Source organism: Xyrauchen texanus, chromosome 3 (genome assembly GCF_025860055.1).
Source record: "Xyrauchen texanus isolate HMW12.3.18 chromosome 3, RBS_HiC_50CHRs, whole genome shotgun sequence".
NCBI lineage: Eukaryota > Metazoa > Chordata > Actinopteri > Cypriniformes > Catostomidae > Xyrauchen > Xyrauchen texanus.
In genome coordinates this window covers 36,926,756-36,950,327 of record NC_068278.1, presented here as the reverse complement: position 1 = coordinate 36,950,327, position 23,572 = coordinate 36,926,756, and the positions used below count along the sequence as shown (strand labels likewise).

The 23,572-nt window shown below is 45.2% G+C and overlaps 1 pseudogene; it reads left to right on the top strand.

The window, feature by feature from the left end:
* Positions 1-6,764: 6,764 nt before the first annotated feature.
* On the top strand, positions 6,765-19,378 carry LOC127624713 (myosin-13-like; annotated as a pseudogene).
* The last annotated feature ends 4,194 nt before the right edge of the window (positions 19,379-23,572 follow it).

Sequence of the window (23,572 nt, the reverse complement as noted above, 5' to 3'; positions counted from 1 at the left end):
TTTTACTCAGAGGAGTGGTGGTGTTGTAGTGGCTAAAGCACAGGGCTGTTAATCAGAAAGTCATAGGTTCTAACCCCACGGCCACCACCATTGTGTCCTTGAGCAAGACACTTAACTCCAGGTTGTTCTGGGGGGATTGTCCCTGTAATAAGTGCACTGTAAGTCGCTCTGGATAAAAGTGTCTGCCAAATGCATAAATGTAAATGTAAAACCACTGCTGTTCCACTCACCTCTAAAGAGCATTCGCTGTTGGAGATATGGCGCATTTCAACAGCTTTTCTCTTCTTCTGAAGTGCAGACTACCCTGGGTGCTTCGACAGCCCTCTAAAAGTATATACAGTATTTGTCTAAAAGAGTTAGCACATTGACATTGAATGTCTTTTTAAAGACGCATCTTTCTCAAGATGCCCTTCCGTCTTTGTGTCATTCCTGGATGCGGTCATTATCTCTCCACTTCTGACGGCCATGGGCGCTGCCTCACGTGTCTGGGCAGAGATCACACCGAGGCAGCATTAATGGCAGCATTGCAACGTTGTGGTCATGGTTTTCCTTCAGCCACTCTTGCCACTTCTACCCATGGGTATAGGGCCGGCATGGCTGGTGCTGGAGGCAATTTTGGGAATTTAATGGGCACGGTTTCACCAGGTAAATCCCCGCAGACTACCCATTCCACAGCACACCCCTGTCCGGTCCCAAGATGAGACCAGCTTGCCTTACGGCCAGTCTGATTCATTCTTGTCATTCGCATACTCAACTACCTCAATGACTGTATAGACTGTATAGAGTTGCTGGCTGTATTTCTTGCCCTGTGCAGATTCCTGTCACTGATCCACTGCAAGCATGTGTTGATCCGCTCAAACAACATGATTTGGGGTCGGTTTGGCAGAGCACAGGTAGATCTGTTTCCCTCCCTAGAATCCACCGACTGCCCGATCTGGTACTCTCTGACAGAAGCCTCCCTCTGCACAGACACACTGGCAAACAGCTGGCCCAGGGGCTGCGCAAGTATGCATTTCCCCCAGTGAGCCTACTTGCACTGATTCTGTGCAAGGTCAGGTAGGATGAGGAACAAGTCACTCTCGTGACAGCTCCTCGTGATAGCACCTTCCTGACGGATTCCCCTGAGGAAGGACCTTCTTTCCCAGAGATGGGGCACCCTCTGGCATCCATGCCCAGACCTTTGGAACCTCCACTTCTAGCCCTTGGATGGGATGCCATATGTGACTGGTAAGCCCATGTGTCATATGAATAGTATTCAAAACATATGCAAGTGAAAATTACTATTTTTTTTTTGTTGTTGTTAGTGACTAGTTAAGTGCTTTTGGAAAATATGTGTTTTGAGTAGTTTTTTAAAGACAGAGAGTGAGTCTGCTTCACGGATGGAGTTGGGGAGGTCATTCCACCAACGTGGTATGATGAAGCTGAAAGTCCGAGAGAGTGTTTTGGTGCCTCTTTGTGTTGGTACAACAAGGCCGAACGTAGGCTTCTAGTGGGCATGTAGCTCTGCAGAAATGATTTTAGGTATGTTGGAGCAGAATGTTCTGTATGCCAGCATAAGAGATTTGATACGTGCATCAACGTTAGCCAGTGGAGAGAGACAAGAAGTGGTGTAACATGTGCTCTCTTTGGTTCATTAAAGATCAGACATGCTGCTGCATTCTGGATCATTTGCAGAGGTCTAATTGCACATGCAGGGAGGCCTACAATAAGAGAGTTACAGTAGTCCAGTCTAGTTATGACAAATCACTGAACAAGCAGTTGTGTGGCATGTTCAGATAAGAAGGGTCTTATCTTCCTGATGTTGCAGAGTGTAAATCTACATGATCTTGCTGTCACAATTTTGCCACATGTTAACCTCCCCTGCTGGGCAGGATGTGTTCTCCACAGGGTCTTTTACCCCTGAAAGAATAGGATAGGAAAAGAAGCCTTCCCTGATGTGTGTTATATCGTTAGATGGCCCTAGCCGCATCTAACACACTATGGAGAGAAAACATAGAGAGAGAAATGGCTGGTGTGGCCTGCTTCCATGCTAGTTGCATTGCTTCCCCCCTCAGGGATGTGGGGAACTACATAATGTCTTTTAGGCCATTGGGAAAGGTTACGTGCAGTCTGATGCACTTGCTATTTTTGCACACAGCGGCTTGCTTGCACCTGCATGAGCAGTCCACGTAACATGGTTCAGTATATTGCCGTTTTTAGATAGGGTCCCCTAGTGTCACTACATCGACACAAAGTTGAGTGAGTGACAGAAAGGGAACATCTCGGTTACTGACGTAACTTCCATGGGTCCTTACATTTAAATATCATGTTCAAAATTTGATTCTCTCATAAACTGGACCAGACAGAATGTAAAACAGACACAGGAATGTAAAGTTTTCACATTTAAGGTTTGCTTCTCATACTTTATAGTTATAGTTATAAAATAGAATGTTTTTCTTATTAGTCAGTTTCTCCGTTTTTTCTCTTTCCCATTTCTTTGATATTTTATCAATCAATTTTCTTTTATACCGTATGTCCAGGGAAGGGGCATACAAATTCTGTTTGGCAATTCTCATTGGCATTTTCTCAAGATAAGAGGTAACCGAGGCTCTCAAGGGAGACCCAGAGTGTCACTACATCGACAAAATGTCTCATTCCCTCCATCAGGGAACAGAGGTTACAACAGTAACCGAGACATCATTATTTAACAATGAAAATTGTAATAATAACTCTCTTAAGTTTACTTTCTCCCTTTCCTAGATGAGCACAGGTGACTAGCTGTGTCAGATCACACGTACCCTTCACAACTGCCCCAAAACAGTCATCGGAGTCCTTCTGGTTACCCTAAACAGGGGAACAAGGTGACACTTGCCAACCTGGGAACAGGCCAAGCCTGGCTGGGCCTCTTTTCTCTCTATGTTTCTCCCCATAGAGCAATAAATGGCCGGGGCCCTTACACGCATCGAGGGAAGGGGGTCTTACCCAGTTTCCTATTCTTTCAGGGGGAAAAGACCCTACGGTGACCACACCTACCCTGAATGGGAGGTAAGAGAGCTGAATACATCACATGGGTTTTTTAGAAGGCATGTGGAAATGGCGCAGTGGTAGATCCAGCATCACTAGGAGGGGGAGTTGCTACAACACAGCGACCGGAGGGCAGCTGGGACTGCCTAAGGGAGACGCGGGTCCACTCGCAAGGGGACCATACCACAGAAAATACACACAGGGTAGATTAAAAGCATGTCGGTCATCTGCGCATCTGCCTCATCCTGGGCTTGCTGGCCTGAAGGCGGCAGCCCAGGGAAGTCGTCAGCATCAGATGCCACGCTCTCCTGTCATGTATTTACCTATAATTCCCATTTTTGCCCACTAGATGTCCCTAGTTCTCTTTTGTGCCCTGTTTTCCCGCCATTTTTAACATCATTGTTTTCACCTGTGTCTTGTTTGGTACTATATATTTAAGTTACCTCAGTTCCCTTGTTTGTCACTTGGTTTTTGAATGTGCTAGCCACCAGTCCCTTGTGTTGCTCTCTCAGCCTGCCCTGTAACTAGGAGGAGTGAATTCTAAGTTTTTTCCCTTGCTGGACTTACTGAGCTTTGTTTTGGATATCTCCTCTTCAAGTTTTCTTCATTGGATTGAGAAGATGTGGCTCAGTGGATAGTCAGTGCCACTCCCTCACCAGAGACCTGGGTTTGAGACCAGCTCGTGACAGGAAAACCAAGTCAACATGGATCCAGAGACAACCAGCACTTCTGAGTACTCCAACCAGCTTGAAGCTAGTGTGCAGAGACATGAGAAACAGATCGTGGATCAAGAGGAACTGCTGGCCAAACATTCAGAGCTGTTGACTGAGATTCGCCCCGCTCTGAAGCAAGTTTTTGAGAAGCTGGCAGTGCCAGCTCCTTCTGCCCCTGTTCCTCCTCCGTCAGTCAATGTCCAGCAGCCAATGTCATCCACTGAGCCAAAATTACCTCCACCCCAACGATTCTCAGGTAACCCGAGTGCATGTAGAGGCTTCTTGATACAGTGTTCCTTAACTTTTGATCTTCAACCCTCCAGTTTTCCCACTGATCGCTCCAAGATTGCTTATGTGATCACTCTGCTCTCTGGTACTGCCCTGGACTGGGCCACTGCTGTATGGGAGGCACAGAGCCCCTGCTGTGCTAGTTTCCAGACTTTCACAGATGAGTTTCGGTGGACTTTTCATCACCCCCTCACCAGTCGGGAGTCCTCCAGATGTCTTCTCTCCCTGCGCCAGGGACAACGTAGTGTGGCGGAGTACGCCATCCAGTTCCGTACCATAGCTGCAGAGAGTGGCTGGAACAAGGAGGTTCTGATGGCCAGCTTTTTGTCTGGGCTCTCAGATGATATCTTGGATGAGCTCGCTACACGAGAACCAGCCGTGAATCTTGAGACCCTCATCGAACTCTCCCTTCGCCTGGATAATCGTCTTCGAGAGAGGGCACTCAACAACAGATCAGCCAGTCCCATCTATCAAACCCTTATCCTTGACTCTCCTTCTGACCAAGAACCTCCTCAGCCTATGCAGGTAGGCCGAGCCCGGATCACCCCAAGAGAATGAGATCGTTGCATGCGGGAGCACTGCTGCTTGTGCTGCGGCGGAACCGACCACTTCCGAGTGACTTGTCCTGTTCTACAGGGAAATGCTCGACTGTAACGGGAGCTGCCATCACCTCCCTATCGTTTAACTCTGGTCTTTTTCTACCCATTACCCTCAAGTGGAACTCTCACAGTCACCCCCTACAGGCTTTTGTGGAATCAGGAGCAGCTGGAAATTTCATGTATACCGCCTGGGCCAGCAAACATGGAATCCCATCTGGACTCCTACCTGTTCCCATTGCAGTTACAGCCTTGGATGGAAGACCCCTAGGCGTGGAAGGCGTCACCCGGGCCACAAGATCCTCTTTCTCTCTCAGTCCATCATCACCAAGATGAAGTTTACACTCTGACTCTCCTGTCTCACCTCCCGAGTTCCCAGAGTCCATTGACCTCTCCCGAGTCCCCAGTGTGTACCATCAACTTAAGCTGGTATTCAGTAAGCATAGCGCCACAACACTGCCACCCCACCGCCCATATGAATGCACTATTAACTTGTTCCCTGGTACCTGTCCCCCCAGAGGCTGGATTTTCTCCCTGTCGGCTCCTGAGCGTGCAGCTATGGATGAGTACATCAAGGAGGCCCTTGCTGCTGGTTTCATCCATCAGTCCATGTCACCTGCAGGAGCCGGTTTTTTCTTTGTGGGGAAGAAGGACGGGGGCCTCCGGCCCTGCATTGACTACCATGGATTAAATAGCATCACCATCAGAAACTGCTTATGAACTGCATCAGAAACCCCTTACCACTGCTGGGAACAGCGTTAGAGTTGTTGCAGGGAGCATCCGTCTTCACCAAGCTCGATTTGCGCAACGCTTACCATCTCGTGCGCATCCGGCAAGGCGATGAGTGGAAGACGGCATTCAACACACCCACCGGTCAATAAGAATATCAAGTGATGCCCTTCGGCCTGACCAATGCTCCAGCGGTGTTCCAGGCCTTGATTAATGATGCTCTCCGGGATATGCTCAACATCTTCATGTTTGTCTATCTGGATGATATCCTGATCTTCTCGAGTTCCCTGCAAGAACACATTGAGCATGTTCGACTAGTGCTCAAACGCCTTCTGGAGAATCATTTGTATGTCAAGCCAGAAAAATGTGAGTTCCACGCCACTAAGGTGCAATTCTTGGGATTCATAGTGGAACCCGGCCATATGCTCATGGACCCCAGCAAGGTCAAGGCTGTGTTAGAGTGGCCCACCCCAGCCTCAGTCAAGGAAGTCCAGCGATTTCTCGGCTTTGCCAATTTTTATCGAAAATTCATCAAGAATTTCAGCTCTGTGGCGTCAGATCTCTCAGCACTCACCAAGGCAAGCCACACCCATTTCCAGTGGATCCCAGGAGCCGAGGCCGCCTTCGACAAGCTCAAGCATCTATTTACCTCCACACCCATTCTCTCTATGCCTGACCCTGAAGTTCCATTCGTCGTGGAGGTGGATGCCTCAGATGTAGGAGTGGGAGCTGTGCTTTCTCAGAGAGGAAAGGATGAGCAGCTTCACCCATGTGCTTTTTTCTCCAATCGCCTTACATCAGCCGAAATGAATTATGATGTGGGGGACCGGGAACTCTTGGCAGTAAAACTGGCACTGGAGGAGTGGAGACATTGGCTCGAGGGTTTTACTCATCCTTTTGAAGTTCTTATGGACCACAAGAACCTTGAGTACATACAAAAAGCTAAGCGTCTGAATCCCCGTCAGGCCAGGTGGTCACTTTTTTTAACCGCTTTGAATTTACACTTACTTATCGTCCAGGATCCAAGAATCTCAAGCCAGATGCCCTGTCTCAAATCTATGCCCCTTCTGTCCGAGAAGATTCTGTAAGATACATCATCCCCAGAAACAGGATTGTGGCCCCGGTGCGGTGGAAGATCGTGGATGTGGTCAGACAGGCTCAAGTCCGAGAACCTGATCCGGGCAATGGCCCCCCTGACTGTCTGTTCGTTCCCCACTCTGTCCGCTCTCAAGTTCTCCAGTGGGCTCATGCATCTCCTCTCACCTGTCACCCGAGTTACGGTCGCACCCTCGAGTTTCTCCAAAGGCAGTTCTGGTGGCCTACGATTAAGGAAAACACTGAGACTTTTGTTAAGGCCTGCAAGGCTTCTCACCGTGCTCCTTAGGGCCTTCTGTTTCCACTTCCTATCCCTCGATGCCCCTGGTCTCATCTCTCCATGGACTTCATCACAGGCCTCCCGTCATCCCACAGTAATACCACCATTTTTGTCATTATAGACAGATTTTCCAAGGCTTCCAGATTCATTCCACTTCCTAAACTACCCTCCGCTAAACAGACAGCTGAATTGGTCATTGAACATGTTTTTCGAGTCTTTGGTTTTCCCCAGGACATTGTCTCTGATCGAGGACCCCAGTTCTCTTCCCGGTTCTGGAAAGCCTTCTGTCGGCTGGTGGGATCGACGGCGAGCCTGTCCTCAGGATTCCATCCGGAGTCCAACGGACAGACGGAGAGAGTTAACCAGGAGCTGGAAGAAACCCTGAGGTGCATGGCTGCCGGCAATCCATCCTCCTGGTCGTCATTCATTGTGTGGGCCGAGTATGCCCACAACACTCTGAAATCCTCCGCTACAGGCATGTCACCCTCTGAGTGCCAGTTTGGATTTGTGCCCCCCCCCTTTCCCGAGCAAGAAGAAGTTGGAGTCCCTTCAGCCCTGCGGTTTGTCAGGCGGTGTCGGTCAACCTGGAGGAAGGCCTGGTCCAAACTCCCCGGACCTATCAGCGACAGGCCAATCGCCATCGCAGATGATCGCCCGGGTCAAAGAGTATGGCTCTCCACGAAGAACCTGCCATTACGGGTGGAATCCCGTAAGCTCTCCAAATGGTTCATTGGACCATTCCGCATTGCCAGGAAAGTCAATCCAGTTAATTACCGGTTGTACCTACCTAGGTCATTAAGAATGAATCCCACGTTTCATGTGTCTCTCCTAAAACCTGTTTTGTCTTCTCCCTTTGCCCCCCCAGACAGACCTCCTCCACCACCCCGTATTATTGATGGACAGCCGGCCTACACAGTCCATCGGATACTAGACTCCCGTTGGGTACAACGGTCCTTGCAGTATCTGGTGGATTGGGAAGGCTACGGTCCTGAGGAGCGCTCCTGGGTTCCTGCCAGAGACATCCTCGACCCTGAGTTGATTCGAGAGTTCCGCGCTCGCAGACCGGGTTGTCCTGTGGGGAACGTCAGGAGCCGTTCCTAGTGGGGGGGGGGTCCTGTCATGTATTTACCTATAATTCCCATTTTTGCCCACTAAATGTCCCTAGTTCTCTTTTGTGCCCTGTTTTCCCGCCATTTTTAACATCATTGTTTTCAACTGTGTCTTGTTTGGTACTATGTATTTAAGTTACCTCAGTTCCCTTGTTTGTCCCAGGGGGCATACCCGGTGGAGCTGCACCCGCTGCCATCCCCAGATCGCCTCCATCACCAGCCACATTGTTCTCAATCCCTTGGGAAGAAGGAGCAATGCGGGGGGCGGCTGGAGAGGTGTGCTTTCTGTTGAAAGTGAGCCGTGACCGCAACGTTGCCATGGTCATGAACCATCCACAAATGCAGCCTCATTGTGATCGCTGCCCAGACACATGAGACAACGCCTGTGGCCGTCTGAAGCATCCAGGAACTACACAGGGATGGAAATGCATCTTTAAAAAGACGCATCCTGAAAAGGACGTTCAACGCGGCTGTGTATTGCTCTTTTAGTGAAATATACTCTTTTAGTAGGAAATCACTCTTTTAAATAACTCTTTTAGAGTTTCTCTGCGCTGTCGAAGCTCCCAGGGGCAAATCTTTGGTGTGCAAAGAAGGAGAACAGCCGCTGTAATGCGGCGTCGATCCAACAGCATGCAGATTGTCAGAGGAAAACAGGAATGAGTGTGACTCGCAGCAGACTGCATGCACTACCATCGCCTCCGAAGAAAATTTCTGAATGAACTCAACGTATTTCCTCGCCTTTATACCCGTATGTCCGGGGGCGGGGTATGGAAATACTATCTGCCAACTTCTCATTGGCCTTTTTTCATAGATCAGAGGCATATTCGGCGCTCAAGAGAGACCCCTAGTGTTGCTTCTCCGACACAACGTCCAGAGAGCGACAGACGAGGAACTTCCATTTTATCTAATAAAATAACATAAATCAAGTTTTTAAACTAACAGAAAAGTAATTGTGACCAGGTGCTCCCGAGACGTTCGCTCCGGAGCTGGTAAGCAGACCACTCCGTCCCCTGGTGGAGGGCCAGGAGGAGAATCCTTATTTTAATTTATTTTATTTGCCGCTCCTCTCCGTGGCTGCGGTACCCACATTCTCAATAAAAGAGCCTGCAAATGCCATTCTCACGGCACTCTGCCGCCAGACCTTGACAGTCCGGTGGACGCGGACCCCCCACCTCCAGCCAAGCCACAACTGTCCCCTGCTGGCCGGTTCTGACAAGTCTAGAGGACACTGTCGCTGGACCTCCTCCTCAGTCACTAACCCGACCCCTGCTGGGTGTGTGGAGCAAGGTAAGTGCTTCAAGTCTTTTCTCAGCACCAGAGCCTCGGGACACACTTTTGCCTCCCGATGCCGTACTACCTGCTCTGCCCCGCTGCGAAGCCCTGCTGGGTATGTAAAAAATAATCGTCCCTTTAGGTCCCCTAGCACGGAGCCTGGATGCATGGCTATCACTTCCCAACCTGTCTTGCTGGCTGGCCAAGACCATCTGACTTGGTTACACAATCCACTTTTCCACAGTACACGGCGAACATGCCAAGTCCCTGTGCACGGAAATCGCGACCCTTTTGCTCAAAGACGCAATAGAGCCTGTCTCTCCAACCGAGGTGAAGAAGGGTCTCTACAATCCTTACTTCATCGTACCCAAGAAAGGCGGTGGCTTACGACCGATCTTGGACTTGCGAGTTTTCAACCGGGCCTTAAACAAACTCCTGTTCAAAATGCTCACGCAAAAAACATATTTTAATTTTCTTCCAGCATCTAGATTTGTTTGCAGCGGTAGACCTGCAGGACGCGTATTTCCACGTCTCAATACTGCCTCGACATCGCCCCTTTCTACGGTTCGCATTCGACGGCCAGGCATATCAGTACAAGGTCTTCCCCTTCGGCATGTCCCTGTCCCCTCGCATCTTTACGAAGGTCACAGAGGAAGCCCTTGCCCTGCTCAGAGAAGCCAGCATTCTCATACTCGACGACTGGCTCATCCTGGCCCACTCCCGAGAGTTACTATAAACCCACAGGGACCAGGTGCTCAGACACCTCAGCCGTTTAGGGGTTCAGGTCAACTGGGAAAAGAGCAAGCTCGCCCCAGTTCAGAGCATCTCTTTTCTTGGCATGGAGTTAGACTCAGTCTCAATGTCAGTGTGCCTCACCAACGAGTGCGTGCAGTCAGTGTTGAAATGCCTCGACACCTTCAGGCCAGGCACACCTTTACACCCTTTAAAACGTTTCCAGAAGCTCCTAGGGTATATGGCATCCTCCGCGGTGGTCGCACCACTGGGGTTGATGCATATGAGACCACTTCAGCACTGGCTACAGACTCAAGTCCTGACATTCAAACATTCAAACCCTGGACAGACCTCTGCTTTCTGCGGGCAGGAATCCCATTGCAGCAGGTGTCCTGACGCATTCTGGTCAAGACCGATGCCTCCAGATTGGGTTGGGACACCGTGTGGAACGGGCACGCAGCTGTGAGCCGTTGGAAAGGGGCCCCGCTGCGCTGGCACATCAACTGTGTGGAGTTGCTGACTGTTTTCTTTGCCCTGCGGAGGTTTCTCCCGCTATTTCAGGGCAAACACGTCTTGATCAAATCAGACAGCACCACCGTGGTAGCGTACATAAATCGCCAAAGTGGCGTATGCTCCCGCCACATGTCACAACTCACCTGTCGTCTCCTCCTTTGGAGCCAGCAGCGACTCAAGTCAAAACCTCAATGTGGTAACAGATGCGCTATCTCAACAACGCTTGCCTAGTGGAGAGAGGAGGCTTCACCCCCAGTCGGTCCTGCTTATTTGGGAACGGTTCGGCAAGGCTCATGTAGACCTGTTCACCTCCCGAGAGACCTCCCACTGCCCGCTCTGGTATGCCCAAGCAGAGGCTCCACTCGGGGCAGACGCACTTTGCACACAGCTGGCCCGCAGGACTGCAAAAGTACGCATATTCCCCAGGGAGCCAACTTGGAAAGGTGCTGTGCAAGGTCAGGGAGGATGAGGAACAAGCCACTCTAGTGGCTCCCTATTGGCCCACCCGGGCATGGTTTTCGGACCTCATACTCCTTGCGACATGGAACCTCCACGTCTGGTTCCTGGATGGGACGTGGAAAATCTAGCTGATCTACCACCTGCTGTTGTAGACACGATAAACCAACCCACGATTCTATCAGGCAACTTTACGGAGGATAAATCCCTCCCGGCCAAGCCTTTTCCCCTCCTGGGATCTCTCAGTGGTCCTCTCGGGCCTTCAGAGACCCCACTTCGAGCCACTAGAATCAGTTGGACTCAAGGCCCTCTCCTTAAAAATGGCCCTGCTGATCGCGCTCGCCTCCATCAAGAGGGTCGGGGACCTTCAAGCGTTCTCTGTCAGCGCACTTGCCTGGAGTTCAGTCTGGCAGACACACATGTGATCCTAAGACCGCGGCCGGGCTACGTGCCAAAGGTTCCTACCTTGCCCTTCATAGACCAGGTAGTGAACCTGCAAGCGCTGCCCCAGGAGGAGGCAGACCCAGCCCCTTCGTTGCTGTGTCCGGTACATGCTTTGCATACCTACTTGGACTGCACGCAGAGCTTTAAATGCTCTGAGAAACTCTTTGTCTGCTTCGGTGGACAGGAGAAAGGGAACACTGTCTCTAAACAGAGGCTCTCCCATTGGGTGGTGGATGCCATTTCATTGGCCTATCGCACCCAGGCTGTTCCCACTGCCCCCTGGTCGCCGTGTCTGTAGCAACTCCTCCTTCCGAAGAGGCGGGATCTACAACCGCGCCACTTCCCACATGTGACCTAAAAGCCCATGTGGTGTATTTTGCCACTTTTACCTCCCCCTCTCTGGGCGGGTGTGGTCTCCGCAGGGTCTTTTCCCCCTGAAAGAATAGGAAACTGGGTAAGACCCCTTCCCACAATGCTTGTAAGGGCCCCAGCCATTTTGCTCTATGCAAGAAACACCGAGAGAAAAGAGGCCTGGCTAGGCTCGACCCATTCCTAGATTGACAAGCGTCGCCTTGTTCCCCTGTCTAGGGTAACTATAAGTGTTCTGACAAATTTATGGGGCATTGAGGAAGGGTACATGCAGTCTGATACAGCTGGTCGTTTTGGCACGTCAAGTACCTGCCCGCTCCTGTGTCAGCAGTACACTGCTCAGCGCATGACGTGATTTAAATTGGACCCCTTAGTGTCGCTTCTTAGACACAAAGTCAAAGTGAGCGACAGACGGGGAACGTCTAGGTTATGTATGTAACCTTCATTCCCTGATGGAGGGAACGAGACATTGTGTCCTCCCGGCCACATCGCTGAGCCGAGCCACTTTGTGTGGCCGGACCATTTCCGGCTCCTCAGAAAAATCCTGAATGAAACAGACACATTTTCCCGCCTTCATACCCGTATGTCCGGGGGCGGTACATGCGAATTCTCTCTGCCAACTTCTCATTGGCCTTTTTTCATAGATCAGAGGTAAATTCGACGCTCAAGAAAGACCCTTAGTGTCGCTTCTTCGACACAACGTCTCGTTCCCTCCATCAGGGAACGGAGGTTACATCCGTAACCTAGACGTTTCTCTATAACACAGTTCTCATGAAAAAGCTATTACATGGGCATATATTATCACAATCAACCACACACTCACAGTCTAAGCACACACACACATACAGCATAGCACATTGCAGCCAGCATAAGCACAATATAGTCATCATAAAACACATCAACCAACACAGCCAACATACAACAGCAATGCAATAAGATTTGTACACAACTTAACGCAACCAAAATACTTATTTACATCAACTTATTCAACATATCTAAATATTTACTATTCAGCATGTAATTTTAAATATCTAAACATCTTATCTATCACTATGCTCCTCTTGGATGACCACGCCTCTTGCATGCCTGCCAATTCAGCCCAAAATGCAGTGCTATTTTGAGAACAATGCCAACCATCAATTTTGGGGACCCACATTTTTTATCCAGTTTGTTATCTAGCATGACCTAATATCTATGCACTCTTATTATTTTTTGTAGCCACTGGATATGGTCTGCCACCATTATTTCACAGAGCCTCTAACATCTTTAACCATTATTTCACAGAGCCTCTGACATCTGGCTTCTGGTCCTTTATATACAATATGCTTTTAAAATGTATTTATTATAACATTTTGAGTAAATAAAATATAACAATCTGAACATTTTATGGTCATTTTGATAATTGGTTGTGTTAATCTTTAACCTTGCTGAGCTTCCCAGAGTTTTCTCAGGTCTCAGTACCATTGTTTTTTCAACGTCTCTGCTACAGCTTAGTGCACAGTGTGTTTCTTGCAGCATAAGCACTTGTAGTTACCTCATATGCCCTCTCCTGGGTCGCACAAAGTCCACACTTCCAGTAGCTTCATATGCCCTCTCCTGGGACACACAAAGTCTAGGCTATTCTATGTTAATTCTGATATAAAAATCTTCTATATTTCCTGCTTGTGTAAAATGGGACAGCCCAATCCAGCAAACATGTTATGGATTTATCCTTAACTAGGTGCAGATCAATGCGAAGTAGAGGGTGCATCCGCATCTGTAACGTTGTTGTACCTTTTGCTGGTAGCAATTTTTCTCAGTGCGCTTGACTTTCAAGAGTTTATCATAAAATTCAGAGTAGTCCAGTCCAAAATTAAGACGTATGAAAAGTATTGCCTTCATAACCATTACACTGAGTTGAGATTTATCCTGTGTCCATGCAGCGTTCATTAATGAGAACACATGCACAACAAATGCAGGTGTCCCAGGCAGGCATAAAACAAACTCCTTGACCTTGGCTAAGACTCTGAAGTTGATGGTCTTGCTCTCCAGCTCACGAAAAATGTCTGTCCATCTCTCAGACACGGCCGTCTTGTTCATGTTCCACTCAGTCACTCATTATTACCGGTGTCCATGCTGCGTTCATTAATGAGAACACATGCACAACAGATGCAGATGTCCCAGGCAGGCGTAAAACAAACTCCTTGACCTTGGCTAATACTCTGAAGTTGATGGTCTTGCTCTCCAGCTCACGAAAAATGTCTGTCCATCTCTCAGACATGGCCGTCTTGTTCATGTTCCACTCAGTGATGCGATGAGTGAAAATGTTTTTTGTGCAAGCCCACTCATCATAGAGTGGATTTACTAACTACTACTAAATGTCAGTTTACTAACTGGATGTCTATTGATAGGGGATTGTGATTGCATAGTTTAATCCAATCATGTACTTCTCACAACGGTGTGATTTTATGTTTTACAAGACCTATCTTTGACTACCTTTGATTAGAATACTCACGTGACTGAGAACGCCGCATAGGCGATAGAGAAATTTTAGGAGAGGGGAAATATGGGACAAAACACAATTATTTCAGAATAAGTCGGGACACTAGAAAAAGTGTTTAAATGGGACTGTCCAGGAAAAACAGGATATCTGGCCATCCTATATGACCGTGGAAAGAGAGGAGGAGAAAGTGTCTTAGTGGGGTTTTGCTGCGCTGACTATTTTTCTTTGTTGTAGGGAGTTGACAAAGTAAACACTGAATCTTAGTGTTTGTACATATCATTTTCTGCTCAAGTGCTTAACAATTAATAATGGTGTTGATTGAGGTTATAAAAAAATATAATAAAAATAACACTCCAACCTTTAGACAGAATAAACTTTTTAATAATATATTATTACCTTGATATCAAATTTGTTATGATACACTGTAAATCCAATTAAAAAGCTCTGGTGTTTACAGTGTACATACACACAGTATATTACATTCACATGCAGAGATACATCCTATGGCTAAATGTAGTTTGTCATATATCAACTGTGCTGATATTTTTGATAAATGAGGCTTAAATTAGGTTTTCTGCGGTCAAATTTTTATTCCTGATATTTTACCACACATCTAAATATGTGGTATACAGAACTGTCTGGGAATAAGACATGGATATAAATGATATTTTTCCATTTTGTCTTCATCTGTGTATTTGTGTTCATTTATTCAAAGACAAATGTTTGTTGACATTTGCATTTTAGTAATAAACAGTTAAACTAAGTGAGACTCTTGTGAATACAGTGTGTGAATTGTATATTTGATTACTATAGTGCATCTTTTTCCATTTTTAGTAAGCCGCCACAGACGCAGAGATGGCCATTTATGGAAAGGCTGCCATTTACCTCCGTAAACCTCAGAAGGAGAGAATTGAGGCTCAGACACTCCCTTTGATGCTAAGAATACCTGCTATGTGGTTGATCCCAATGAGCTGTATGTCAAAGGAACAATCAAGAGCAAAGATGATGGTAAAGTCACCATTATTTTGCTTGACACTAAGAAGGTGAATTTTTCCACATTTCCTAAAAAAATGGAATTCTCATCTCAAACCAATCAATTGCATAGTCTTGATAAATCAATATATGCTGGATCACATTTATAGGAGAGAGTTGCTAAGGAGGATGATATCCACCCAATGAAACCTCCCAAGTTTGGCAAGATTGAGGGCATGGCCATGATGACCCATCTCAATGAACACTCTGTGCTCTATAACCTCAAAAAGCATTATGCAGCATGGATGATCTATGTGAGTTAAGAAGCTATGTAAAACAGCATTCAAGTTCATTTTTACTATGATGCTGTAATCTGCAATTTATCTGCTCATTTCAAACTTTGTACTTTTCTGTGCTACTGTGATCCCCTACAAGTGGCTCCAAGTGTATGATGCAGAAGTGGTGTCTGCCTACAGAGGCAAAAAGCGTATGGAGGCCCCACCCCACTTCTTCTCTGTCTCTGACAATGCCTATCAATTTGTGCTTACTGGTAAGATATAGATGATAAAAATGTAATTCTGATATGTGGAATACTGATATTTATTTTTCATCAAACAATTACTTTTTTCATCAAAATGTTATTGCCTTTGAATTTACAGACAGTGAGAAACTGTTATTTTTATTATGTAACTACTTCTATTAGATGTAAAGATCAGTTAAGCTTTCTTCTCATGGAACTTGTACATGTCTGATCATCTTCTGTCTTATCATCTCTCACAAACCAGTGCAGAATCTGGTGCTGGAAAGACAGTGAACACCAAACATGTCATCCAGTACTCTGCCACAGTTGCAGTGCTGGACGAGAAGAAGAAAGAGCAAGCTTCTGGCAAAATGCAGGTATGAGATATAAAACTATGTTCATATCTTTATGTGAAATATATTATTTTAAATGATACAGTGTCTCAAATTCAACTGCCAGCTGAATTTGCAATATACCAATCACTGACTGCAAACATGAGACAGAAAATAAATGTAAATCCTTGGTATGAAACAGGGATATCTTGAGGACCAGATCATTGCAGACCATGGTTATCTGCTTGAGGCTTATGGTAATGTCAAGACTGTGAGAAATGACAACTCTTCTTGATTTGTAAATGTATTTCCAGTTTTTTATTTACATGCAGCACAATTGGTATGTTCTATTACATTTTTCTATAAACTGTTGCCTGAGAAGTCTGTTCATATTTTATATAGCCTTCTGTCTTTGCACAATAGCAACTCAGATGTTATTTTGTTTTAAACAGGGTAAATAAATCAGAATTGACTTACAACTGTACAACTGTAAAACTGGCTAGTGCTGATATCGAGAGATGTATGTGGACAGGGTTACTTACTAGAAAAAAAAAGAAATTATGATCCAACATTCATTTTCTTGATATAAAAAATATGATCATGCCTGGTAACATGTGCATGTAAAATGGCTAGTAATAGCATTTTAGCTTAGCATAAAGCTGACAATTTACAAAAGGACTATTTCTATTTCTTTTGCTCCAAACTTACTTCAAACTTACTTCTCTGTCTGCTTGTATGTATATAACACATAATATCAATATCTGTTTTAAAGTGTTTCACCACTGTTCAAATGCACTTTGGATTGCACCATTATATGTATAAATGTTTTCCATCTGAAAGGACTAAATATTAAATGAAACAAATGACAATAAAATGCAAAGTAATAACTTCAGTAATCAAAATACTTTTTGAATGTAACTGTTTTCTAATTACATATGATTTAAATTGTAACTAGTGGAATACAGTTACTTATATTTTGTATTTTAAATACCTAATCCCATTACATTTATTCTGTTACTTCCCAACCCTATATGTGGATATGCTTTTAATTTATCAATCTGTATATTCTTCTTTGTCTATCCCTTTTCAGAACATGATTTCATTACATTCTCTCATCAGATCTTCTTTTGAAGTCTAGAGTGACATTCCAGCTTCCAGATGAGAGAGGCTACTACATCTTCTTCCAGATGATGACCAACCATAAGCCTGAGCTGATTGGTAGCTGCACAAATGTTTTACAATTACATTTTTTTAAATTTCAGTGTATATCGTAAAAGGCTTGGTGATGAGCACTCTGCTTATTTTACAGAAATGACACTCATCTCCACCAAACCCTATGACTTCCCCATGTGCATTCAGGATCAAATCACAGTAGCAATAATTGATGAAAAAGAGGAGCTAGTTTCAACTGATGTAAGTTTTAAGAACAACTGAAATATACAGTATGTCTCTTAATTGTTACTGCATATACTGAAAAAAAAAATTTTTTTTTAGATTGCTATTGACATTCTGGGCTTTAGTGCTGAAGAGAAGATTGTTATCTACAAGTTTACTGGAGCTGTGCTGCATCTTGGCAACATGAATTTCAAGCAGAAACTGCATGAGGAGCAGGCTGAGCCTGATGGCACTGAAGGTGAGATTATATAGTTCTTATTTCTTATCAAGAATGCTTTGAGGGATCATTATTTGCATTAAGATGTTTTTAAGGCAAGAAATATGACCAATTTTCGTAAAAACATTTCAATTGCTGTGGCTGACAAAGTCGGCTACCTTCTGGGGTTGAACTCTGCTGATATTCTGAAGGCTTTGTGCTACCCCAGAGTGATGGTAGGAAATGAGTATGTGACCAAAGGTCAAACCATGCATAGGTATGTAGTAGTAACATTTACCAAGCAACAAGAGTTGCCAACTAAGTCAAATTATAAAACAAGCCGTATGATAAGCACCTTGGCAAGTGTGCAGCTTTCCAGAAACCAAAGCCTCAAGGCAAAGCTGAGGCCAACTTCTCTATGGTTTGCTATGCTAGAACTGTGGATTACAACATCGCTGGCTAGTTGAATAAAAATAAGGATCAAATGAATGAGTCTATTGTGCAGCTGTACCAGAGGTCAGCTGCAACAACAAACATACCTGTTGCAACTGTGGGGAGGAGGGCCACAACAAAGAGGGTTCTGAAAAACCACCTAAATGTTGTAACTGCTCAGGTGACCACCCAGCTACAGTGTTCCATGTGGATCAAAGAAAAAGAAATACAGAAAATCAGATGTACTAAGAGAATCAGTTATCTTGAACCAAAGAAAATGGTGGCTGCTGTCCCTGTGTTTACTCTGAATCAAACCTTCCCCTATGCTGCAAAAAAAGCTGTGCGAACAATAGATTACCAGAAAGATTTTACCTGGATGCACAAAGATAAACCCGAAACTATAAATTATAGTAAGACTCCCCCAAAGAATACAAGACAACTGTCCCTATTCTCCTAACAGGTCATGGAGAATGTTATCATCCAATGAAACTGTTGTGGTATCAGTGCTAATTTTACAGAGCTACAATGTTTAATTGCAATCACCAATCCTATAGTCATATGCCTTCAGGAAACACAATTACCATCAGATTGTAGGCAATCTGTCAAGTCTGTCATGAGAGTCTGGCATGACCTCTGTGGTAGTGACCACTTCCCAATCATTATAACCATCAAAGGAAGAGAGGAAGAAACAAATTTACAAAGATGGCAAATTAAAAAAGTGAATTGGTTTCAGTTTCATACCCTCTGTTATGAGAGGTTTGCACGGTTTCCAGAAGACAGCCTGATGCTATGCAGAATTTTACTAAAACGCTTATAGCTATAGATAATGATACAGTCCCAAGAACATCTTTAAATATGAAATGTAGGTGAATAACATGGTTTGATTATTAATGTAAGGAAGCCATAAAAGAGAGGAAGAAAGGTGAAAGGCTTTTCTTTAGACACCGTCAACTGAAAATCGTATAAAACTCAAAATGAGTAGAGCATGAGCAAGAGGAATCATAAATTAATTAAAAAGGAAAGTTGGAGAAGATTAGTTTCCAACTTGACAGTACTTCATCTGTCTACTGTTTTTAAAGTATCTACCCCAACTCTTTCTGAAAATGCTCCTTATAATTTTTAACTCCATCTGGATATCTGGAAAAATTCCACCCACTTGGCATGAAGCAGAAATAATACCTATTCCAAAGCCAGGAAAAGACAATAGTGATCCCATAAATTATCGCTCTATAGCCTTAACCAGCTGCTTATGTAAAACAATGGAGAGGATGTTCAATGATCACCTGATCTGGGTACTGGAATCTGAACATCACATAAGTAATGCTAAATGTGTTTCAGAAAAGGCCGAAGCACTACAGATTATCTTATTTGTCTTTAAAGCTATAATCGTGATGCTTTCATTAGAAAGGAGCATGTTGTAGCTGTCTTCTTTGATCTGGAGAAAGGTTAGGATACAATGTGGAAACAAGGCATTTTTAAAGGATCTTTATTATTGAATGAAATTTAGAGGTCACCTGCCACCTTCATTATAAAAAACATGTAAACAGACTTTTTAGATTAAAGATCTACATAAAAAAAGAATTCTGAGTACCTCAAGGTACTATTCTATCAGTAACTCTCTTTAATATTAAAATAGACAGCATTGCGAAAGTCATTGGTTCTGATGTTCTTGTAGTTTATATGTAGACGACACCTGTATTTGCTACAGAAGCATACTATCGAGCGAAAAATCCAACTGAGGATAAACAAAATGCACTCCTGGTGAGCTCAGAATGGTTTCAAGTTCTCACAAACAAAAACTGTCTGTATGCATTTTTGTCAGCTCCGTTCATTTCAGAGTTGATTATGGACAGAATCCCCATCAAAGACGTTAAAGAGAACAGGTTCCTTGGTATCAAAATTTATAGTAAGCTGTTTTTTATCCCTATATAAAAATATAAATATTTTAAAGCTATGAATGTCTTAAAGGTTTAATCCAAAACCAAATGGGGAGCAGACAGTTTAACTCTTTTGAATCTGTACTGAACCTTGATTTGCTCAAATCTGGACCATGGAAGCATCATTTATGGATCAGCCAGGAGATCATATATAAGACTTCTAGATACTGTAGACCCAGCTGGCGATGGAGGCAATTTGGGGATGGCAGCTGGCTCGGTTTCGCCGGGTACATCTCCACGAACCACCTGCCGCCCGACATGCTCGTTGACTACCGCCCGGGCTCAGGGTGACAGTGGCTAACCACCTAGCCAGTCTGCCTATCCTCTTGAGCCCCCTGAGCTGGATGATGAGCTCGCCGCTGCATTGGAGAGTGTTCTGGCGTCTGACGCGGAAGACTCTACTGAGCTGCCACCCTCGGGTCAGCACGTCCAGTCAGAGGCTGAGGCCCAGATGGCCATCAGCGTGGGGTTGGACTGGAACCCTCCATCCTCCCCACAGCCTTCACGGCTGGATGATTTGCTCCTCGGGTCTGCGCGCCGCTCACAGCCACACCCCCCCCCGGTTCCTTTCATCCCGGAAGTGCATGATGAGCTGACTAGGTCATGGAGGGCAGCTTTTACTGCCCATATTCGACCCCCTCGTTCATCCACTCTCACTACCCTCGACGGCGGAGCGGCCCACGGATACTCAGCAGTCCCCCAGGTGGACAGAGCGGTTGCGATCCACCTGTGTCCCGAAAACGCTGCCACCTGGCCGTCCTGACCCTTCGCTCAGCAACCGACCTCACCCTCAGGGCAACGAAGGTCACAGCGCGGACACTCGGGCAGGTGATGGCCACCCTCATGGTTCAGGAAAGGCATCTGTGGCTGAACCTGGTCGAGATGTGGACGTGGAAGCACGCTTCCTCAACGCGTCTCCCAGTTCGGTCTCTTCGGCGACACCTTCGTGGATTTCTTTCAGCAGTTCTCAGCGATGAAGAATCAGATGGAGGCCATCTCTCATATCATGCCCCGCCGTGCCACCAGCACGGGCCATGCTCCGTCTGCCCGCAGAGGGCGTCCTCCTGCGGCTTCCAGAAAACGTGCAGCTATGCCTCAACCTGGGCCCAGTTCTCAGCCCCAGCGACGAGCGCCCCTTCGGCATGTTTACGAAGGTTGCAGAGGCAGCCCTTGCCCCGCTTCGGGTAGCAGACGTTTGCATACTCAACTACCTCGTCAACTGGCTCTGTGCGTCCACAGGGACCAGGTGCTCAGACACCTCAGCCGCTTATGGCTTCAGGTCAACTGGGAAAAGAGCAAGCTCGCCCCGGTTCAGAGCATCTCTTTTCTCGGCATGGAGTTAGACTCAGTCACAATGATAGCACGCTTGACCAACTAGCATGCGCAGTCAGTGCTGGAATGCCTCACCTTGTTCAGGCCAGGCACGGCGGCCCCTCTAAAACATTTCCAGAAGCTCCTGGGGCATATGGCATCCTCCGTGGTGGTCGCGCTGCTCAGGTTGATACATATGAGACCGCTTAAGCACTAGCTCCAGACTCGAGTCCCGAGACGAGCATGGCGCCACGGCATGTTTTTAACGGGCAGAAGTCCCCTTGCAGCAGGTGTCCCGACGCGTTCTGGTCAACACAGACGCCTCCAAGCAGGGTTGGGGTGCCGTTTGCAATGGGCACGCAGCCACGGGCCATTGGAAAGGGCCCCCGCTGCACTGGCAAATCAATTGGCGAGAGATGTTGGCTCAAGTCATTGGCAGTAGTGTAGTTGGGCAATCGCAGGCATACGCCGTATGCCCACCTATTTATCAAAGGATTTTCCGTATGCCCACCTAAAATTATTTATGATACCACCAGAACACCAAAGAGAATTTTGAACCATAACTTTTAATTATGCTAGTGAGTAAAAGGTGATGAGTGACTCCAGCCAGGTCTCCTAAGCAACCAAATTGGTCCGGTTGCTAGGGAGGGTAGAGTCACATGGGGTAACCTCCTCATGGTTGCAACTAGTGGTTCTCACTCTCAATGGGGCACATGGTAAGTTGTGTATGGATCGCGGAGAGTAACATGAGCCTCCACATGCGGAGTCTTCGTAGTGTCGTAGTGTCATGGACAATGAGCCATGTGATAAGATGCGCAGATTGGCGGTCTTAGAAGCGGGGGCAACTGAGACTTGTCATCTGCCGCCCGGATTGAGGTGAGTAACCGTGCCACCACGAGGACCTACTAAGTAGTGGGAATTGGAAAAAGGAATAAGAAAAAGGTGATGCCACAGCACAGTTGAGTGAATTGTGATTATTATTATTGAATATTAATTATTTAAGTGTACAGAAATTAAAAAACTAGCAATGGCAGATTCTGATTAGTCTCGTAAGAAAGTAGTTCAATGTACAAATGCGTTTTTATGGCCTTAATCAGTTTTTCCTAATTATTTTATATTTACTTGTTCATTGAATAGTTGTATTTAAGCAATATCTCAATCGCAATCATCTGCGGCCGAATCACAAAGGTGCTGATGTAGGGCCATATCGCACTCTTGCTCGTGTGATACTGCTTAAATATATATATATATATATATATATATATATATATATATATATATATATATATATATATATATATATATATATATTATATCTCGTCTTATTGTGTATTCTATACATTATTTTCTATTACATTTTTAATAATGTTTTATTATTATCTATGTCTTGTTGCTGTTTTGTATTGTTGAGCACTGGACACACTAACTGTCACACTGTCACAAAGACAAATTCCTTGTATGTGTATGCATACTTGGCAATAAAACTCTGATTCTGATTCTCAGTTATACATACACAATGCTTAACAGTTTACTGTGTATACGTTTATGTATGTATTAGTTTATTAATTAAAGTATAAATCCTGTTAATGTACTGTTAAAAGAACAGTTAATCAAACCTATTTATTTAAATACATATTTAATATCAAGCTTTAGTAGTGTAATGCCAGCAAACAACTGTCTATCACAAAATGTATGTCAGAGTAAAACAGACTATGCCTACAACTAACCATATATTGTTAATATTATGTGTTTATGTATTGAAAAATATAATTTTCTTAAATCTATATTAGTGTAAATATATGACTTTTTGAGAAAGTGTGTAGTATACATTTTTTTTATTGTTTTGCCCAACTCTTCAGTCACTACTACACCACTGGCACCACAGTGGCATGACCAACTTTTCATCTTGCTCTAGTGTGAGCTGGGAGAGGGAGAAAAACAGGGTGAAAGAACATAAACAAGAAAAGAAGGGGTACACACACCCTTTATATCGCTGACATCAACCCAACTTTATAAATTTCTCGAATTTCTTAACAATTATAATAATTGAGATAGTCATTTGTTTACAAAACAGTCAATGACTAACAAATCTTAAGCAAAACGATTAATGAAGAAAAAACATCAACCGCATATTTTATCAAATGCACAGTTTAATCAATAATTGTGAATGAAACGATTTTAACGTTTGCACACGACAGTGTTGACAAGCCATACAGATCATTTATCCATTAACTCACAATGAATCAGCATGTGTGATCATGATTCAACTCCCACCCCCTGTGGCGAAATGCCCAGTTATAACACATCAGCATGCCATGTCGTAAATAGAAATGCTATAAAACAAATATACAGTGGTCAGCTCTGTATGTATCTGTTTTGATGAAAGATATGGTTGT